The sequence below is a fragment of the Panthera leo genome, chromosome C1, assembly GCF_018350215.1.
Source record: "Panthera leo isolate Ple1 chromosome C1, P.leo_Ple1_pat1.1, whole genome shotgun sequence".
Taxonomy (NCBI): domain Eukaryota; kingdom Metazoa; phylum Chordata; class Mammalia; order Carnivora; family Felidae; genus Panthera; species Panthera leo.
In genome coordinates, this window is record NC_056686.1 from 77381247 (window position 1) to 77401802 (window position 20556).

Below are 20556 nucleotides of genomic sequence, written 5' to 3' on the forward strand. Positions count from 1 at the left end.
AGCAAAGTTTCTTTTGCAAACCTTTTTACCTATACCTTTAAGTAGTTAAAGTATATATTAATTCCAAAGAAAACACTTAAATCCCTCATTATTATACAAAAGTGAATTTTGTCCTAATGAATTAGATGCTACTTTCCCTTTTCTACCTGGTTAAACTAAACAGAATCCTGCTTTGTGTTCAATTATCTCCCATTTGAACTTTACCAAGAGCCCTCCACCCAACAAGGTATCTAAATGGGGTACCTTCCGGAACTATTTTTAAGAATTTAGTAGGACGGGTTCTACAGGAAACTCCTTGTTTGCCCACACACTGAATGAAATGAAAATCTTGAATATCTTAGAAAGCAACCACTCTAATAATGAAATAAAGATGCCACAAACTGAAAAAGGCATAAATACAAAAGAATATGAAATGTATCAAAGTAGGTCATCCTTCCTCAGGCTCCAAAAACATGATGCAACAATTGTCATGGATGAGTATGATGAAGTCAAAAGAAAAAGACAGGAGTGCCTTCACAAAGTTGGCTGTTATCTTAAATATTTTTTTCATGATTCAGATAGTATATTATGAATACGACGACAGGTAACAATCTCTATAAAAAATTTAAAAACTAAGCAATGTCTGCTCAGAAAGGCTTTGACAAAAGGAGACAGACCAACAATAGTACACAATGCTGATTTAGAAGATCAGAAACTTCTCCCACACACATAGGGAAGACCTTACAATGTAATAATACAAAATGTATGTAATGAGTCAGTGGTGCTTTCCCTCAAAGTTGAAGTTAATTTGCCAGCCAACTGCACAAAGTCTAATATAACAAAAGGAGACATTTATTCTTTATGGACACTCAGAAGAGAGTTCTGTGTTTGAGTATGTTTTGTTTTAAAGGAAAAACAGAAAAGAGATCACGTATAACAACACAGGCAATACCACACAAAAGGAGTTGGGTATAACATTGGAATCTAAGTATTTCACCTAAAATAACCTTCCAATTATGGGGGAGGAGGGGAGCCACATTCTGCTCCAGCAACCATCATACAGTGAATGATGAAATGAAATTTGCAAATACACACCCGTGTATTTTTGCATTCATTGACCAATTTCATACTGTCAAGACACATAAATCACTAAAAATGCTAATAGAAGTATACTCTCAAAAGGGAATCTTTTCATGTGCCAAGTTGAAATTAAGTATTCACCAAGTTTCCATTAATAAAACAGTAAGAACAAAATAAGAAATCCAAAGTAGATTTCTTTGGTAGACCATCCACCTGGTCCATGTGGTGTCCTTACCCATCAATGGAGGTTAGTCATCTCACCTGTCACACTGCAGCCCTTGTCTCACAGGGCAATCCAATCAACAGGAAAGCTCAAGGACTAGTATCTGTAAAGACTGTTTTCTAAAGATCATTCTTTCAAGGACTAATCAACCTACACGTGTTTTTACAAATGTTCCATTTGCAATTTCACACAAAATCCTGACCTTCAGCATGTACCAGGGAAATGAATTATGGTACTTGGAAGGAAAGGCCAGCAGGTGCTTCTTCCTCCACAAAGAGCACCTACTCTGACCCCCTTCCCCCTGGAGTCCAGTGCCCAAGACACAGGGAGACTATATGCTTCTGTATTACCATCCTTTCTCATAGAGATAGAGCTTGCATTTTAGATTTTATCTTCAATTTTTATTGTGGCAACAATTTAACAGTAAATCCTAAAAATGAACTTTGCCATGCTCTACTCTTATTCAGAGTCCTCTTCCCAGACTTGAAGAAACTTTCAGCACAAACACTAGTGTTAATCTTTTTTTTCTTCCGCCCTGTAATTACCCTAAGCAGGAGATATCAGGATGGCCTGAGGGCATAACTCTAGGGCTCTTTTTTCAGACCTTCAATAATAATTGAAGATTAAATAAATTAAATAAAGATGCCCTTAGTTGTCCTTCTATAAGTCTTGATGGTTGGCCTAGGAAACTAAAGAATAAAAAAAAAAATGTGTAAGGTCCAAATGAGAGTGGCCTCATGCAGAATTTTTACAAATGTTGTTCCAAACACTAAACACTGTGCACATCTTGGTTGGTATAAAAATCATTATTCTCTCTGAAAGAAGGAAAATTGTTTGGAAATCTGTCCTAAATCTTTAGCAAGGGCTTTGCAAACAGAGAAAAGAAAGCTCAATGTCAGTTAACAAACAAATGTTGTATTTCAAAAAGGTACAGAAATGAACAGAGCCCAGGAAATGGACCTAGATCATTTTTTATAAAGTCCTTCCAAACTGTGTTATTTCAGCTTGACTGGAAACCAAACAAATTAGCAATAGCTTTTGTTTTATGCAATGCTACAAAGAGACAATGCTGTATCATTCCAAGTATTAGCTCTGAAGATGTGGAACTAGAGAAATTACTGCTGTGTATCTTGGTGCAGTAATTTTCTTCCAAAACCACAACAGCTCTTGCTGAAACTGTTAAAGGCTAACTGTTATTTGTGAAAGGCTAGTTTTTCATATAACCGCAAATTACTTTTACATTGCAAACTGTCAATATTCCTACAGGTGATACAAGGTTACTTATAAGTTAAAGATCCTTAAAAACATTTGCTTACTTGAGTTATGCAAATTTCAAAAAGTAGTTAATATTTCTTAAGTTTCAAAATTTCAAGTTAAAAAAACACAAGGAAAATGCTCCAATATACAGAATAAAAGTAACAAAATCGTTTTTCAAATAGCTGTTAAGAGCAAAAGAAAGGAAAAAAAAGGGAAGGCTGCCCTCATTAACTAATGAACCTGACAATTATAATTAGTTTTTGTCCAATAGCAACAAAGGGGGGGGGGGGGTGGAAACATGTTCAAGATAGATTGTCAAGAATAGGGATAATTCAAAATGATGACAGCAAATTCATCCAGAAAAATATATTACAGCAATGTAATACTTATCAGTCTGAATTCTAACTGTTCTGTTACGCCTGAAATGTAAAGTCAGAACTTTCCACAGATTTATGATCCCAGGAAATTGGTGATCACTTAGGTACTAAAGAAGTCAGCAGAGATCACCTTAGCAGCATACTCAAACGGACACTTTGAGTTCCCTGAGAGGTTAGGCCCAGATTCTCCCTGCAGGAAACTCACCTGACTTTCACAAGCTACAACTAAGTTTGCATGCAAAAGGGAAAGATTAATTACTTTGAATCTTTTTTTTTTTAAGTTTACTTATTTTTGAGAGACAGAGAGAGAGAGAGACAGAGAATCCCAAGCAGGCTCCTCACTGTCAGCACCAACCCATGAGCCGTGAGATCAGGACCTAAGCCGAAATCAAGAGTCAGACACTCAGCTGAATGAGCCACCCAGGTAACCCTAATTCCTTTGAGTCTTAAAAAGAATTGGACAATCCCTTCCTTTAAATTAACCAATTCTGTCAATCTATAAAGGCTTTCCAAGACAAAGCCTTAGGAAGCCTTAAGGCATCTTGGCCCCCTGCTATCAGAGGCTTGAAAGAGGACAGCTAATTCGCCAACTCCAAGACTAGGAACCAGAAGCCTATTAGGAGTAGGGGGTTTGAAAAATGTTTGCTAAAGGAGTGTAAACTACATGAGAGCATGGAAAATTAAGTTAAATCCTAAATAAAATGCTAATCTGAAGTAGCTTTTGCAATGCTGAGATTTTGAAAGAAGAGACTAAATTTTAAAGTTATTTTTTAAAAGGATCCACATGATCCTAACTTGCTAAATGAAATAAAGTCAAAACTACCTAATACACAAGAAACAAGCTGGGGCACCTGGGTGGCTCAGTCAGTTGATCATCCGTCCAACTCTTGATTTCACCTCAGGTCATGATCTCACAGTCAAGGTATCGGCTCACATCAAGCTCTCTCCCTCCCTTTCTGCCCTTCCCTCCCAGCCCCCAATCACACACACACTCTCTCAAAATAAATAAATAAATAAACAAAGAAGGAGGAGGAGGGAAACTGGCCTACCAAACTGCAGGCAAAGATTGAAAACTTTGCTTAAAAGTCAGTTTAACTGTTTTTCCAGGCACGTTAATTTTTTAAGTTTTTTAAAATTTGAGACAGAAAGCACCAGCGGGGGAGGGGTAGACAGGGAGGAGAGCGCGAGATCCCCAAGCAGGCTCTGCACCACCAGCCTAGAGGAGGACGCAGGGTTTGAACGCAGGAACAGTGAGATCATGACCTGAGCCAAAGTCGGACAACTACCTGACTGAGCCACTCAGGTGCCGCCAGGCATGTTAATTCTTAAATAATGTTTATATTTTATTTACAAGATCAGTGTCTATAGACACGTCACACCTCTACGAGACAAATACAATACGTCTGAACTATCACTATATACGAAAATATAAGCATCTGAAGAATGCCTAGAATTGCTGCTACTCAGGATAACAATCCCTCAGTCTTTCAGTCTTACACTTGGAAGATGCTAATGAAGAATTATAATGACAGGATTGTGAGTGTACCAACCTTCCTGAAAACAAACTCACTACATCCAATTTTCTACAAAAGACAAATGAGGACCATTACAAAAGGATACACAATGGATCTCTCTGGACTCCCAGTTCTCCTGGATAATTGAAATATTGTTCAAATTACACAAAATTAGGGGCGCCTGGGTGGCGCAGTTGGTTAAGCGTCCGACTTCAGCCAGGTCAGGATCTCGCGGTCCGTGGGTTCGAGCCCCGCGTCAGGCTCTGGGCTGATGGCTCGGAGCCTGGAGCCTGTTTCCGATTCTGTGTCGCCCTCTCTCTCTGCCCCTCCCCCGTTCATGCTCTGTCTCTCTCTGTCCCAAAAAAAAAAAAAAAAAAAAAAAAAAAAGTTGAAAAAAAAAATTAAAAAAAAAAATTACACAAAATTATCTTACATACACTTCTTAGGGAAAACAAATGGAAAAAACTACATGCACGTGTATTTAATATCTGTCCAGCCACGAGAGAGTTGACATATATCCAACATATAGGCCTGGTCCTCAAGGTCATTCTTATTATAATCAGTTGAAATTAAACCCAGTTTTCCAGTGTAAACTCAGAAAGCAACTTGGTGATTTCGCTAGATAAAGCCACATTTCCCACTTCTTAAATGTATTTTTAATACCCTAAAAACTGGTTTAAGTGTCTGACAGACATCAATAGTGTGTTATACTCCCCCTATTGGCTAATATTCAAAATAACAGTGAATTCCCCCAGGGTTGCCTTTGAAGTGCTGGGGTTCAAAAGTTAGTTGGTGATTTTTATATTTAAAAACATGAGCTGGATCAACAGTTGTTAAGCAAAGCTGCCATGTAATGGTCAGATTCCATCAAAACAGGAAAAATTAAAGTTGACAAATGACAAAGACAAAGTGAAGGGCTGAAACTATGCTGAAGCCTTGAAACACTAAACAATGCAGAATTCAAGCCAAAAGCAGAGAACACCAAGAAACAGAGCAACATCCTTTAACTGACACAATGGCATGAAATCAATTTCATTTTAATAGCCCTTAAGGGGGTAAGAATTATTTCCCTGCCTCCTGTGCCAACCCCAAGCTGTTTCCTAAGGAAGCCAAGTAACTCTGACAATGTGTAGAGAATAGAAGAAATTAAGAATAAATATTCATATGAATTAATCCAAATCAAGATTCTGTTTCTAATTACTTGGATCCAGTTTCAGAGCTGTAATTTGGCATCCCAGTAAGTATATCACCTAAATTAATTACAGATACTTTGTTACTGTTTCAAGAGATATGTCCAACTCAAATGGGAACCTGAACAACAGAAGATGCCTGGGCTCACCCCACACAAATCTGACTGCACTTGTTAGCTCTCCCTGGCTAAGTTAGCTCTGGAGTCAGAACTAACAGAAAGTTATGCGTTAGCTTGGGCAAATTACTAACCTCTACAGTCTTATCTGTAAAATGGCCCTGATAATGTTTTTACCACAGAGTTGGTATGAGGTTTAAATGGTCCTCAAGGCATGCAGGAGAGTGACACAGTTTGGGCTCAATAAACGGTAGCTATTATTACTAGAGAGAAATAGCTGATTTCACAGGGAAGTAACTGTTTGCAGCCTTAAAGTACCATTTCAGGACAACTAAAAGGTCTTGGCATGTGCTTTGTTACCTCTAGATGCTTCTTTCCACCCAAACAGCTCACTTACTTTTCTTAGATGGGAGATGTTCAGAAAATGCCTGGTTCCCCATCTCCGGCTGTCACTCCTAGCATCCTTCACCCTCTTTGCTCTTTTCCCATCACCTCCGTCTCCGGACAAGCAGCTTTCACAGCTGTGTAGCGCTTGCTCAGCACCAGGCACTGTTCTATACTCTACACATACTAAATCATTCAATCCTCACAGTGACTTTATGAGACCAGACCTATTATTATTCCCATTTCACAGCTAAGAATATTGAGTGATTTTCTTTTCTCAGCTCTTCTGGTACACACTAAACTAAGTTCCACTGTGCCCAGGTAATTCTCGCTTGACCACGCCGACTCCCTACACTACGTGATTCTGGAAAGTGGGCAAATGCCCACTTTAATAACAAGTCTGCAAGCAGATTCTTGTAGCCACAGCCCAAGATTTCCAGTTTGTTCTAACCAAATGAAGATGCTAAGGGAAGCCTTCAAAATGAACTGGGTAAGGGGCTAATCCGTTAACAGGGGGCGCGTTCTCTGCGGGGTCCGGGTCTGCAGCGCTCCGCGCCGCCCTCACTAAACCCGGAGGGCGCCGGCTGAGGGGAGCGCAGCTCCCGTCGGTGCGCGAGTCTCCGGGCGCAGCCTGTGCAACTGCAATTGAATGCAAACCCACAACAAACCTTTCCCACCGACGCTGTCACGCGCCCCGGGGTAAGTGGCCGGCGCGCCCCGCGGGGATCGGAAAAACCGTGGAGAGGAAGAGTGAGGACAGGCGTGGAGGAGGAGACGTCTTCCCCAGGACAGCGCATCGCCGGGAGCGCTGCCCACCCGACCCAAGACGGCCGCTCCCCACGCACCGCTGGCCACGGGTCGCGGCTCCTCCGAGAGTAAACAGTGCTGGACCAACGCCGCCCTCCCGAGCCCGAGGGGTCCGTGCAGCCGGAGCGACCCCGGCCTTGAACAGACACGGAGCCTCGTGCAGCGCCGACAGGCACCGCGCAGCCTGCAGAGCCCGAGGCCGGAACGTGTGCAGGGCTAGTGGCGCGGCCAGGGGCGTCCCGGCACGGGCTGTAGCGCCGCGGGGCCGGGCCCGCACGTACCTCGGAGGCGGCGTGTCACGCAGAGATCCACCCGCCGCAAGTCGGAGGAACGCGGAGGAAAGTTTCCCCGCCCAGCTCTCGGCGGCGGTGAGCTCCAGCAGCTGCTGCGCCGCGGCGCAACTACGCCATCCGGACCCGCCGGGACTTTCACCTCCTACAGGGAGCTCCGGGAATCGTCCAGGGAAAGTGGCCGAGCACGAGAGCCGCCGAATGCCCTCCCTCACTCACTGGGAAGAGGAAAGCGCCACTCCGCGTCCCCGAAACCCTCGATTACCCCCATCGGGCCGACCCAGCGCTATAGCTCTCCCTCACACACACACGCGGGCGGGGCCGGGCGGGACGCCGCAGCAATCAGCGCGCGGGGGGAGGGGCGCTCCTCCCCCGCCGCCCCACCGAGGGCTCCGCGCGGCGGAGAAACTCCTCCTCCCGCCGCCCGCCCCTTCCCCCTCCCCCTTTTCCTCCCCGGCTGATGGATGAGCCCCGAGCGCTGCTGGAGCCAGCGTTTCCCTTTGGGCTGAGGGTGGTGGAGGAGAGGAGGAGCACCGCGGAGCGGCCGGGCTGCTGCGCGCCCGAGGTGGGGCGGCGAGTGGGTGTCTCAGTCCTGCGGGCGGTGGGGGTCCGCGGACGCTAGCTGCAGGGGTTCGCTAGCTGCAGGGGTTCGCTCCCTCAAACTACGTCCTTCAAACTTTCTAGGTCTCTGGAGGAGTTGGGTTTTTATTTGGTTACCTCGGGCTCGATATAAAAATTCTAAATCCTCCAGTAAACTGATCACACCCTCCTGCCCACTTTTTAGCAAAGCTCCTTCATTCTGTCCCTGTTTGTTTTTCCCACCTCCGATCCTGCTTGTTCTCTCAAGTGGCGCTCTGAGGGTGGGCGCCAATGGGGTCTTGCCGCCGCCTCTCTAACAGCGGAGAGCGCGTTACCCGGCCATTCTCCGTGCTCGATAAATACATGAATACAAATAGAGGAGCTAAGTCAACACTACTGGCGTGATCCTGTCGTCCGCTCGATGCAAACGAAGGTGCAGCCTCTGCGTACCTGCGCCTGCGAACTGTACACCGCAAGAGTGACGAATGCAGTAATCAGAACCCCACTTTGACACTACCGTTTACACCTTGTTTTTCTATTACAAGACATGCTTAAGGCACAGGACACTGTTTTACCAACAGGCTGCTGAAATGATCATGTGGTGAGAAGTTTCTGAGACTGGACTTCCAGTCCTGTCTTTTCACCCTTAGACCAGCTGTGGGACCTTGGACAGACAACTTCAACTCTCCAAGGCTGTTTCCTCCTCCGCGAAATGAGGACCTTGGCCTAGGACCCCTCTCCCAGCTTTAAAGTGCTCCGGACCTAGGCCTTTAATATACTGGAATGGAATAGGGAGGTTTCTTACACTATTGTTTATATCATTATTTGGGAAGTTATTCGATTTCCCTACTTCCCTTCCCTACATTCCCTACTCCCTTCTTTGAAGAGGAAGTATTTCTTATCCTCCTTTGTCTTGTGCCGATACAGAGGGAATCCACGAGATATTTTTATAAAGGTCAAATGGTCTCTGATTACCTGGGTTACCTAATTATCTGTAAAAACCTCCTCCACGAACCATTTGTTCCTTACCCATATTTATGGACCACCTAGCTTGAGAGGGTTGAGCTAGTCCTTGGAGATATACATAGGCATACTACCCTTAAGAAAGAAACAGTCTAGGTGAAGTTAGCCTCAGCTTTGATATAGTCTTTATAGATTTAAGGCCTTAGATTTCACATAGACTCAAATTACATAGTATTCATGCCTCACATTGTCAAGTTTTAGTTTCAAGTGCAGACATGAACACTTGAATTGGGTATGAATATCTAATCCCCCATTTAAATGTATCAGTCATGTTAAAGCTCTCTAATTTTTTAAGGGTTTTTATTTTGTTTTGTTTTGTTTTCAAGTAAACCCTACCCTAACATGTGGCTCCAACTCATGACTTTGAGATCAAGAGTGGCCTGCTCTACTAACTGAGCCAGCCAGGTGCCCGAAGGCTTTTTAATTTCTAGATAAAATGGCATTGTTGAAGAAGAGAGAGAAAAACCAAAGTAACTTAATTCTTAGGAGTGTCTTGTCTTTTAAGAGTGAAGTGACTGTTCACAATGGAGCCACATTCTCAGTCATGTAACCATCGAAATCTATTGAACAATTACTCTGTGCCAAGCAGAGTCCAAAATATTCTATACTTGTAAATATATTTACTTCTTACAGTCCTATAAGGCTATATACAAACTGAGGCCTGTCAACAAACCTACATATATAGTGAGGCCTTATAACTTGTCAAGAGAGTATAACTAATAAGTGGGAGGGCCGGGATTCAAACCTACATCCATCTAGCTCTTGGCCCAAGTCTTCAACTACCAGGACATACTCTCCACAAAACTTTACATATTGGCAAAATGAAAGATTTGAGAGATTTGGGGTTGGTTGGGTTTTATTGTGAGTTTGTTTGTTTGTTTGTGTGTTTTTGGCAAAACATCTTTAAAACTCAGGGCTGTTTGGGGTACCTGGGTGGCTCAGTAGGTTGAGTATCCGACTCTGCCCAGGTCATGACCTCACAGTTGGTGAGTTTGAACCTCCCATAGAGCTTGCTGCTCTCAGCACATAGCCTGCTTTGGATCTTCTGTCCCCCTCTCTCTCTGTCCCTCCCCTGCTTGCACTTTCTCTTGCAAAAATAAGTAAAACATTAAAACTTTTTTGAAAAGATAAATAAAATAAAATTCAGGGCTTATTTAATTAGTACAGTAGATGATATGGAAAAATACAAGAAATTATATGGAAATTTACAAAACTGACAATGTCTTAGAGATGTTTCCTCTTTAAATCTTAATTTTTTTTTAACATTTATTTATTTTTTGAGAGAGAGACAGAGAATGAGTGGGGGAGGGGTAGAGAGAGAGGGACACACAGATTCCAAAGCAGGCTCCAGGCTCTGAGCTCTCAGCACAGAGCCCAATGTGGGGCCTGAACTCACAAACTGTGAGACCATGACCTGAGCCAAAGTCGGATGCTTAACTGACTGAGCCACCCAGGCACCCCCTCTTTAAATCTTTACACGAATAATGTGATACTATTTGCATAAATCCAGACCCCTGAAGCATTGAGCAAAGCTTTAAAATAAATTTTTGGCTCTCCAGCAAAGTTTAAAAAAACAGAGGATACCCCTACCCTTTATTAACAGCAATATTAACTGATTTGGGGGAATGAAGCCTCTCCTTTCACTGGTTACAAATCAGGACTACATTCAAGTTATAATATTTGTCACCAAAAGACACAAGATTCTTTTGGCCCAAGGTGGTGTCTTGGTTATTTGTTCAGAAATATTTCAAAAAGAATTGTAAGTAGAGGGCTGAAATAAAGAGGTACACTTTACTGCACTTGGATAAAAATGTTTGACAGTGAAAGCCTCAGTAATTTACTGAGGCTGTGTGAAACACCCCTGCTACAAGTGCAGACCCACCCATTTTACGAGGATTCATATTCAGTGTTATATCTCTAGATACTGTTGATTAGCAGACAACTGAACAAATTCAGACTAACCCGTTATTGTTCCTTACAGAAGTGAACACCTCCAATTTCTGAAAGACTATATCATTAGAAAATCATTTGGTTTTGCCTTTTTTTTAATGTTTTATTTATTTTTGAGAGAGCACCAGCAGGGGAGGGGCAGAGAGAGAGGGACAGAGGATCTGAAGTGGGTTCTGTGCTGACAGCAGCGAGCCTGATATGGGGCTTGAACTCACGAACCACCAGATCATGACCTGAGCCGAAGTTGGACACGCAACTGGCTAAGCCACCCAGGTGCCCTGGTTTTGCTTTTTACTTTTTTTTTTTTTAACAAGTCCTCATATAGTATTTAGCACATGCTTTGCACGTGACAAATTGTAACTCATTAAATCCTGATAATAGCTCTAGTTTCCCTCATTTTACAGATTGGAAAACATGCGCAGAGAGCTTAAGTCACTTCTCCAAAATCACACAAGTGGCAGGGTCTGGTTCTCTAAGTCCAGAGTCTGCTCAGAACCTCCACTTTGGGCTGTGACAGGTGAAAGTGATCCCCCTTCCACTCAGGGAGAGAGGGTCTTATTTTTTTAAGCTCGATCCTTTAAAAGTTTCAAAAGATAAAAACAAAAGTTTGTTTAGGAGAAATATTACCCTCTACCATCACATAAAAATAAATTACTTTCATGCAGTAAAGAGGGGAGAAGGGACCCTAACTTTAAAGGTTGTCTAAAACAGCCAACATCTTGGAGGCAATTGCATAACTATTCTTAAGAATGTGTGACAGAATATAAGCCAAATGTCCCAAAAGTGTTGTGACAGGATACTGGTCTACAAACTACGGTATGTTCTCCTATTTTCTGCTCAGTTGACATATTACCACAGACAGATTTACTACTTTATTTCTAAAATTTGCCTATAAAGATTCCAATTCATACTTGTATCATCGTAATCTAAGGCCACAATCTAAAGTTGCATTTTCTGTATATCTATATCCAAGATTTGAATTTGGTTTTCACTGATAAAATTTGAGGCTAGCCAATTTCAAATTAAAGAGGAAAAGTACTGTCAGATGAACCTACATGCAGAGCAGAGCCTAAAAGAGACACCTAAATTCAGAGAATTTAGAAATAAAAATCCACAGCCAATTCCCTTACAGTAACCACAGAGTTCCTGAAAACTTGTCATTTCCTGTGCCTCCAACGGAGGTTTTCACGATGCACCTTCAATTTCCCCCTCAGTAGGGCTTCCGACAAAGCAGGAAACCTCACACCATTTCAAAGTAACAACAAAACCCCCTGAGTTCCCTGCGTTCTTCCCTCCTTAGGGAATGTGGCAGAGTGACTGCTTTCTTTCTGTGTCAGGGAGCAGGGATTCCAGAGGGAAGACTTTACCCTGCCCGCCCCCGCCCCCCACCTCCTTAGCTGCCCTGCAGAGCACTTTTGTTTTGGCCTGGAGAAGGAAGACAAAAATCACAAACTAGGACCTTATTTTATATGGGAAACCAAAAAAAAGACAAGGAGCACCCAGGACATATATTAGTATCTGTGAATATTACAAATCTCATTGCTTTCATTTTAACAAATACAAGAAACTCTGCTTCTTAAAAATACCCCAAATTTAAAATTATTATTGCCTTTGTTATCAACCCTCTGTCATTATTATTTTTTAAGTTTATTTATTTATTTTTGAGTAGAGGGGAGGGGCAGAGAGAGAAGAAAGAGAGAGAATCCGAAGCAGGCTCCACACCGTCAGTGCCTAGCCGGACACAGGGCTCAAACCCATGAACCGTGAGATCATGACCTGAACCAAAACCAAGAGTCAGACACTCAACTGACTGAGCCACCCAGGCGCCCTCTGATGTTATTATTATTATTATTACCCTTTATTGACCCTTTATTACCCTTTATTGACTTACTCTGTGCAAGACCGTGTTTTAAGTTTGGCCTTATAAAATTCATTTCCAAACATATTTTGAAAATGGATATTTCCATGTATTCGTTATAAAATTACCCGTTATAACCATTTCTTTAGGTCACTCACTGTTCTTTTCATATGCAATGTAAGCAGGAGAATTTCTCAACTGGGTCCTGCAGACATATTCTTTTGGTTTCAATAAGTTCAATAAGAAATTTGTTTTTATTGGGGCGCCTGGGTAGCTCAGTCAGTTAAGCATCTGACTTTGGCTCAGATCATGATCTAATGGTTTGTGGGTTTGAGCCCCGCATTGGGCTCTGTGCTGACAGTTCGAGCCTGGAACCTGCTTTGGATTCTGTCTCCCTCTCTCTGCCCCTCCCCCGCTCATGCTCTCTCTCCTCTCTCTCTCTCTCTCTCAAAAATAAACATTAAAAAAAAGAAATTTGCTGTTATTATTTTTTTGTTTTAATCATAATGATAATATCTAAAAGGCAATTTTTTACTCTCTTTTAGGGGGGCAGAGATAATTAAAAAACAACAGACTTTCTTATAATAAAAGACTTTAGTTTCTTAAATCAGTGTTTTTCAAAGTGGGAAATGTATCCTCAGAGTTCACTAAGAATTTTTTATTTAAAAAGGGTCCTTACATTGTTAACGTTTGAGAAATGTGTTATAAAATTTTTAATTAAAATTTCTTTAAAGTTTCTCCAGTTTACTCTTACAATTTATGCTGCTTTCTGGAAGATGTTAGTTTCTTTCATGTTCCAAAACCCAACCAATATTCATTGAAAGTTGCAAAGCCATATTAAAAGGTAAAAGATGCATAGAGAGGTGACAGGAAATAGAAATAAAAAGACAACTAAGGAACAGAAAAGTGTTATATGTTAACTATCAAATGTGACTGTAAGTGCTAAAAGAATTGAGATGATCAGAGCAAGGTATGAAGTGAGTTGAAGATATTCAGTGGATGCAGACAATGGAAAAAACATTCTGAACAATGAGAGACTGGTCCCAAGAAAGAACCTAGAAAAGGAATGGATTATTCACTACTCTGTAAGAGGCTGGGTGGCGGGTGGTGGGCTCACAATCCTTTTTCCATCTAAGGCTTCTAAGTCATTGCTCATTACCTGGATTCTTGACACTATATGGCTCAACATCCCCTAATCTAATTCAATTTCTCCTTTTCTCAACCTTCCAGTTTGCCCTCTGAAATTTATGACAAATTAACAGTAAGATCCCTTGTATATTCCACCTCTGGGAAACTCCGGGTTCTCAGTTCTTTGACTTTCTCCCTTCTAGCAAGCTGCTTTTCCATCCTACTCCGGTTGCCTAGTACCAATATAATGTCCAGGTCTTTTCATTAGAAATAACTGTTCCACCTCCCAAATCTCAGTTTCAAGCATTTCTCTCTGACCCCCAGTCTTTACTGTTCTAACTGTACCGGCCTCCAGTAACTTGGCTCCAACAATTCTTTGGCCACCCCCCCCCCCCCACCAGGATCTCTAATCCGTTGACCAAGTTTTCACTGTTCACCACCATGCGTGGTCTCACTTTAAATTTAAGACCACAATCCTCAGTAGGTTCTTAGTGCTGCTCTGCAATCTTACTGTTTTTTCCTTATCAGCGCACTATTATTCCCCAAGAGGTTATTTTATTTCTCCTCCTCTTTCCTTAAATCTTCATACCTTCCATTCCCTACTTGAACTCAATTGATGTCCTTGCTTCACATTTTACTAAGAATATTGAAGTCCTCAAAAGAAATATCTTCACCTTCCTGCCACCACATCTGCAGATTTATCTGTGTCTATTTTTCTCTGCTCTGATTTCTTTCTTTTTACCCTGCATGAATTGGTCCTGCTCCCTCTATCTGCACACTAGATTCCATTCCCTCAACTAATTAAGGAATTTCATCCTGTAATAATTCCTCTTCACCTGCATTCTCAGATTTCTCTCTCTCAGATCATCCCCATCAGCTTACAAACATGCTATAAAGTTTCTGATTTTAGAAAATCCTACTTGACCCCACATACGCATCTCATCCCCATTTCTCTACTCCTTTTGTAGTAAAACTCCTCAAAAGGGGTATCTACATTTCTTGTCCATGTTTTTTCACTCACCATTTCCTCCTTAACCAGTTCCAGTCAGATCACCCTTGTCAAGGTCACCCCATGGCCAGACCAGTGACAAATTCTCACTTTACATCTTACTTAGCCACTCAATAGCTTATGACCCAGAGCTCACTCTTTCTTTTTTGAGACATTTTATTTGGCTGCAGGAATATGGAGCATTAGTGTTTTTTAGTGTTTTGCCTCCTAACTCACTGGCTCTTCCTTCTAAGTCACCTATGCTGGCTTTTCTCCTTGCTCCCAGAACCTAAATGTTGGCTTGTCCAAGGGTAGTGTCTTTGATCTCTTTTTCTTCAAAGTGTTATCATCTAGAACCATCTCATTAAGTATACCTACATATTTGATCCTCAGAATTTTATCTCTAGCCTAGACCTCTCTTTTGAACTCCAAACTCACGTATTTAGTTGGCATCTCAACATCTCCCCTCAGTTTGCTCAATAGAAAAATCACATGTTAGTTCTTCCTTCAAATTATTACTTCCCACTATTTCTATTGTAGTTAAAATACCATAATCACTAAACCATTTTTTTCACCTATACAACTGTGATAGCTCTAGTCTCCCTGCTTCTAACCTTGCTTCCTACCCATTAACATACATATATATGCACACATACATCCTTAGTATTTTCTTTTCTTTTCTTTTTTTAATGTTTACACAGGATCTGAAGCAGGCTCCAGGCTCTGAGCTGTCAGCGCAGAGCCTGAGGTGGGGCTCGAACTCACGGACTGTAAGATCAAACCTGAGCCAGTCAGTCACTCAACCAACTGAGCTACACAGGCACCCCATTTATTCAGTATTTTCTATGTACAGTTCATATTGGTGAATAACCTGGCTCCTACTTAGATCAGGCTTCCTGTATAAGATCACATTAGACTACAGGCTCATGAGGCAGGGACCATGACTATCTTAATCAGCACTGTATTCCCTCCTCCTGGCAGAATGTCTTGCATCTAACAGGTACCCAAGAAATATTACCAAATTAATGAATGGCTTCATTCCAGAGATAGATACCCACAGCTGAGAGACTGAGAACAGTGAAATTTTACAACAACCATTGAGAGAGATGCACCTCTAAAGGCTTAACAAGAGGCTGACCCAAGAGCTTTGGATGTTATGTAGGCCAGGACCTGGGAGACAGCAGAATACACTGAATCTGGAAGAACTGGCACCGATTTATCCAGACATGAAGCATGTGGTATAAACATGAATGAAGCTTGACCTGGAAGCCAGAGGTTCTAGCATGAGGAAGGGGCTTCCCGATCTCAGCCAGACCTGTTAACAGATAAACCAAACCCCCAGATTATAGCAAATAAACACACTAACTAAAGTTAACTGAAAGAAGAGAAAGGGTTAAGTGCCATAAAGAGTGGAAATAATATGTAATGCCTTAGCATACCAGTCTTATTTTATTCTATGAGAGATAAAAATCATATCCATACTGCTATCATCCTGCTGGAAAATGCTGGCCATCTTGAAAGGCTAAAGGCACTGATACTATAGGAGAAAAAACAGAAGTTAAAGGATCTTTGGCTACTCCCCAAGTGTGAGAGAAAGGAAGGAAGCATTCATTAACTTCAAGTCTCCTCCCTTCCCACTCACCTTTTCCCTTGGAGAAAGGACAACATACTTTCTTCTTCGCCTCTGGTCCACTTCACTACACAGCCCCACTAGTAGGGGCTACTCTCTATAGAATAGCTTTCTCTATAGAATGTGGAAACAACTTCAACTCTGTTTTAAAAATCAAGGGAATCAATTGTTCAGGCCCTATTTAAAAATCAAAAGGCTCCTAGGGTTTTGTGCATTCTGTAAAGCTTTATATTCCTCTTTTTTCTTCTTTTTTTTTCTTCTCTTTTCCCTTCACCAAATTTCCTCCTGCTTTTCCTTAAATGTAATTTTACTAAATTTAAATGCATAAGCAGGGAGGGGTACCTAGCTGGCTCACTTGGTAGAGTACGTGACTCTAAATCTCAGGGTTTTGAGTTTGAGCCCCACGTCGAGTGTACAGATTAATTAAAAATGAAAATAAAATTTTAATTTAAATGCATAAGCAAAGTATCTACATTTGTAGAGTTCATGAACATTTGTAAAAACTTACATACAAATTAGCAAGTTTCATAGATTTTTTTTTTTCCCTCATACGAATTATCTTCCAGTCTTTCATTGTGCCAAATATCTTCAAAACTTCACTGGGTATTCTTTCAACTCTTCTCAAGGCCTGAAAAATTTCAGAATACAAAGTTTGGAGGGAAGAAAACTTTCACTGGGAATTCTAAACTACAACGTTGCATATGACCTGGGATAGTCTCAGATTTCATTCTGTTGGATGGAAATCTCTTTCAACATTTTTTTCCAGAGAGCTAAGTGGTATGTATCTTAAAACAAAAAAAAAAAAGAAAAAAGAAAAGAAAAAGAAAGACAGACTGAGGCTCCCAAACTGGTTCTTCAGATACTTGACTTTTCTTAAATAACTCCAACTTCACCTCAGCTGGAATTTCAAGCGTCGCTCGAGTGCACTTGTGTCCTCGCCTGCTTGCTTTTCTCTTTCCTCTTTTTTTTTTTTTTTTTTTTTTAACTGACTGGTATTTCAGCGTATGCGATGATCTTTAAGAGGAGGATATAATGGTCTCTTCCATAGAATTCTGCTGCTTTTACAGGTGTTGTTCCACCAAACTATTGTAGCCCGCTAAGGTATCGTGCAGCATCTGGGTATTCATACCGTGGACGTGCAGCATTTAGCACATTCTAGAGAATATACAACTTGACTTGGGGAAGAGGTATATCAGTTGGAAAGGGTGATATGCCTGAAAAGCATATTTTTAAAGGCTTTGTTATCTTTAGGAAAACCTCATGTAGAAACACTAGAAAAGCATCTTGTCCCAAGGGCTTTGATGTGGGACGGTTCTGGTTACAGAGTATTTTCCTTGTATATATTGGTACATTAAGCTCAAACCAACCTCATAATTATGTGATTGTGACGAGATTAACTGAATGGACAATCCAAAATCCTGAAGGTCAGCTGAGGGGCCCTCTATCCAATAATACTTTTACTCTTCAGTTATTTTTAGGCTGGCTTGGTGAGAATGTGGCTCGGCAGCTATGCAGAGGCTTACACATGTTTTGTTTCAAGACCCGTTTATTACTATTGTGTGGGCTGAAATGGGTGCAACTTACCAACTCAGGCACAAAGTAGAAGACCGACCTCAAAAAACAAAAACAAAAAAGTTCTTATTTATAAGAAAATTTCAAAATACGAAGAACCTAACAAATACCCACGTATCAACACCCAGAATTGGTAACTGTTAACATTTTAATAGTTCATTGTCTTTCCAGTTAAGAAATAAAACACTGCAGATAAAATTAGTCTCCTGGATCTCCCGCTCCAGTCCAGTTCAGACTGATTACCCTCCCAATCTCTTCAGAGGAAACCACTTTCATGAATTAAGTGTGTGTCCTTCCAGAGTGTTTTGCTATACTTTTACATGTACATACATGTGTGTTTGTATATAATATATATACATATGTTATATATAGGGAGAGAGCAATGCTTTGTAGTATGAATGTGTCTATTTCACATTACATAAGTAGCATATAATTTAAACTTGCTTTTTCATTCAAAGTAATGATTTTCATTTTTTACAGCTTATTTATCACTTATTTTGCAGGGGGGAGAGTGTGTAGGAGGGGCAAATAGAGAGGCAGAGGGAGAGAATCCCAAGCAGGCTCCTCAGCACCAACAGCGCAGAGGCCCATGAGGGGCTTGAACTCATGGTTTGTGAGTTCACGAACTCACCTGAGCTACCCAGGTGCCGCCAAAGTTAGGATTGTTAAATCCATCTGTGTTGCATATGTGGACTAAGTTCATTTTTCTTAGCTGCTAGATAATATTCTACAGTATTAGTATACTATTTTAAATTTATCAATTCCCAGGGCACCTGGGTGGCTCAGTGGGTTGAGCAACCCAATTCTGGATTTCTGCTCAACTCATGATCTCACTATTCATGAGATGCAGCCCTGTGTCTGCTCCACACTGACAGCATGGAGCCCCCTTGGGATTCTCTCTCCCTCTCTCTCTCCCAAAATAAATACATAAACATTTAAAAAATATAAAAAATAAAGTTATTTGCTTTGCCTTGACTTCTAGTAAAGTCAAACATGGTTTCATATGTTAGCCACTCAATTTTCTTTCTCTGTGATACATGTTCCATTCTTAGAATAAGCAAAACTTAAACAAAATTTATAAACTAGTATCTCAAAAAGCAATCATATTAAAATCCTGACATAAGTAGTTACTGTTCAAACTGGTATCTTAAAACATTTTTTCATTTTTGTGCATCATGTGGAATAAACTGCTTTAATTGTTCTTTTTAAAAATTAATTAATTTCTTAATTTACATCCAAGTTACTTGGCATATAGTGCAATAATGATTTCAGGTGTAGATTCCTTAATCCGCCCTACCCATTTAGCCCATCTCCCCTCCCACAACCCTTCCAGCAACCCTCTGTTTGTTCTCTATATAAGATTCTCTTATGTTTTGTCCCCCTCCCTGTTTTTATATTATTTTTTGCTTCCCTTCCCTTATGTTCATCTGTTTTGTATCTTAAATTCCTCATATGAGTGAAGTCATATGATATTTGTCTTTCTCTAATTTCACTTAGCATAATACCTTCTAGTTCCATCCACATAGTTGGGAAGATTTCATTCTTTTTGATTGCTGAGTAATACTCCAGTGTGTGTGTGTGTGTGTGTGTGTGTGTGTGTGTGTGTGTGTGTGTGTGTGTGTATACCACATCTTCTTTATCCATTCATTCGTTGATGGACATTTGGGCTCTTTCCATACTTTGGCTATTGTTGATAATGCTGCTATAAACATTGGGATGCATGTGTCCCTTCGAAACAGCACACCTATATCCCTTGGATGTATACTTAGTAGTGTAATTGCTGGGTCGTAGGGTAGTTCTATTTTTAATTTTTTGAGGGACCTCCACACTGTTTTCCAGAGTGGCTACCCCAGTTTGCATTCCCACCAGCACTGAAAAAGAGATCCTCTTTTTCCACATCCTCACCAACATCTGTTGTTGCCTGACTTCTTAATTTTTGACATTCTGACTGATGTGAGGTGGTATCTCATTGTGATTTTAATTTGTATTTCCCTGATGATGAGTGGTGTTGAGCATTTTTTCAAGTATCTGTTCGCCATCTAGATGTCTTCGTTAGAGAAGTGTCTATTCATGTCTTTTGCCCATTTCTTCACTGGATTATTTGTTTTTTGGGTGTCGAGTTTGTTAAGTTCTTTATAGATTTTGGATACTAACCCTTTATCTGATATGTCATTTGCAAATATCTTCTCCCATTCCATCGGTTGCCTTTTAGTTTTGCTGATTGTTTCCTTCACTGTGCAGAAGCTTTTTATTTTGATGAGGTCCCACTAGTTCATTTTTGCTTATGTGCTGAGTAAGAAGTTGCTGTGGCTGAGGTCAAAGAGGCTGCTGCCTGCTTTCTCCTCGAGGATTTTGATGGCTTCCAGTCTTACATTTAGGTCTTTCATCCATTTTGAGTTTATTTTTGTGTATGGTGTAAGAAAATGGTCTGGGTTCATTTTTCTGCATGTCTCTGTCCAGTTTTCCCAGCACCATTTGCTGAAGAGACTGTCTCTATTCCATTGGATATTCTTTCCTGCCTTGTCAAAGATTAGTTGACCATACGTTTGTGGGTCCATTTCTGGGTTCTCTGTTCTGTTCCATTGATCTGTCTGTTTTTATGCCAGTACCC

At 41.0% G+C, this 20556-nt stretch overlaps 1 protein-coding gene across 2 annotated transcripts in view; it reads right to left on the reverse strand.

Moving 5' to 3' along the window:
* TGFBR3 (transforming growth factor beta receptor 3) overlaps nucleotides 1-7526 on the reverse strand; it is a 208929-nt gene extending 201403 nt beyond the window's left edge. For both annotated transcript variants that reach the window (XM_042952796.1, XM_042952795.1), the window contains exon 1: nucleotides 7209-7526. The gene's annotated coding sequence lies outside the window, so the exon portion shown is untranslated. The remainder of the gene's footprint in view (nucleotides 1-7208) is intronic.
* Between the last annotated feature and the right edge of the window lie 13030 nt (nucleotides 7527-20556).